We start from the raw sequence: 2,070 nt of genomic DNA, 5'->3' as shown, positions 1-2,070 counted from the left end.
CAGGGCTTTGAGTATAAGAATCGGGGTATCATGTTGCAGCTGTACAGGAGGTTGGTGAGGCCACTTTGGGAATGATGTGAACAATTCTTATCATCAGGATGCTGTTAAACTTAAAAATCAGCGGAAAACATTTAGAAGGATGTGGTCAAGAATTGAAGGGTTTGAGCTGTCGGGACTATTTTCCCTGCAGCATCTAAGGCCTCGGGGTGACCTTATAGATGTTTATAAAATCATGAGGGGCATGGACAGGGTGCACATCCAAGGTCTTTTCCTTGAGAAAGGGAGTCCAAAACAAAATAGCATAAGTTTAAGGTGAGAGGCAAAAGATTCAAAAGGGACCTGAGGGGTAACTTGTCACACAGAGGGTGGTATGTGTATGGATCGAGTTGCCAGAGAAAGTGTTGGAGGCAGATACAATTACAGCATTTAAAACACATTGGGTTGGTTACACGGATAGGAAGGGATTTGAGGGATGTAAGGCAAATACTGGTAAATGGGATGAGGTCATTTAGGATATCTGGTTACCATGGACAAGTTGGACTAAAAGGTCTGTTTCTACGCTGTAGACTCCATGACTATGAGTGGCTGGAAAAGCAGAGACTTCTTACCCTGAAGCGGAAGGTTCTGAGGAGTGACCTTGTAGAGGTTTGGAAAATCATGAGGATAATGTGAATAATTCAAGAAGGAGGTGAATGCTTTGGAGAGATAGCAAAACATATTCCCAAAGATCATTCCAGGGATGAGGAACATCAGTTATGAAGATTGATTGGAGAATTTGGGACTGTCTTCTTTGGAGAAGGCTGAGAGGAGATTTGTTCGAGGAATTCAAAATCAGGAAGGGCCTGGATACAGTAAATAGGGAGAAAATGTTCCCAATTGAGAAAGGATTCAGACCAAGAGACTGCAGATTGCAAGTAATTGGGAAAAGTAACAAAAGTGAGATGGGGAACAACATGTTCAGCCAGTGAGTGGTTAAGGTGTGGAATGCACTGCCTGAGAGTGTGGTGGAGGCAGCTTCAATTAAAACATTCCGAAAGGAATGAGACTGTTATTGGAAAAGGAACAATATGCAGGGTGACAGGGAGAAGGCAGGAGAATGACACTTGTGAATTGCTCATTCGGAGAGCTAGTCCAGACAGGATGGATGGAATGGCCTCCTTGTGCATTGTAACAATTCTGTGATTGTGTGATTGAGCAGAGTTAAAACTGGGGGAGGTGGGAGCTCGGTGTCTCACTGTGCTGCTGCTGCTGCTGCTGCTGCTGAGGTCAGTGAGATCAGAGACTGGGACAGGGAGCCAGAGCTCACATCAAACTCTGCCCGTGTCCGTCACACTGAGACTGGCAGGAGGCTACTCACTGATTTCACTCCATGCTGCAGGAATGGGACCACAGGCTGTAAATGGACAGAGCTCCTCCACACAGTGAGTAAAACTTACTGACATATGTCTTGCTTTTTTAACGGGGCAATGGAACTAAAGAAATACAGGTGTACACTCTGTTAGACACAGTGCTCCTCAATCAACTATTTCATTCACTGCAGCTCCCCACTAACACCTTCAACAATTCAGCATTTGTGTTTTAGAAAGTAGTTTCAGTTTGACAAGGTTAATAACAGAGGATTGAGGTTTACTTACTCAGTCTGAGCTTGGTTCCTTTACCAAACGTAAAAGGCTGCTGCTATACTGCATACAGTAATAGTCAGCGACATCCTCATTCTGAACGTTGCTGATTGTCAGGGTGAAACTGGTCCCTGATCCACTGCCAGTGAATCGATCGGAGACTCCTGTGAATCGAGTTGTTGCATAATAGATCAGGAGAGAGGGTTTCTGACCTTCCCGCTGCTGGTACCAGCTAACATAGTTGCTCACAGATTGACTGGCCGTACAGGTGATGGTTGCAGTCTGGCCCAGTCCCACTGACAGCACCGGGGGAGACTGGGTCATGCTGATGTCCCCACTGATACCTGAGGGGTCAGAGAGAAACACAGTGAAGTCAGAACTGTCACAGAAAGAGCCGGTCAAATGAGAGATTGTTGGAGACACTGAGCATTCCTCTGGTTTCAGCATTTTC

Source organism: Hemiscyllium ocellatum, chromosome 9 (assembly GCF_020745735.1).
Source record: "Hemiscyllium ocellatum isolate sHemOce1 chromosome 9, sHemOce1.pat.X.cur, whole genome shotgun sequence".
NCBI lineage: Eukaryota > Metazoa > Chordata > Chondrichthyes > Orectolobiformes > Hemiscylliidae > Hemiscyllium > Hemiscyllium ocellatum.
Note: the sequence above shows the minus strand (reverse complement) of the source record.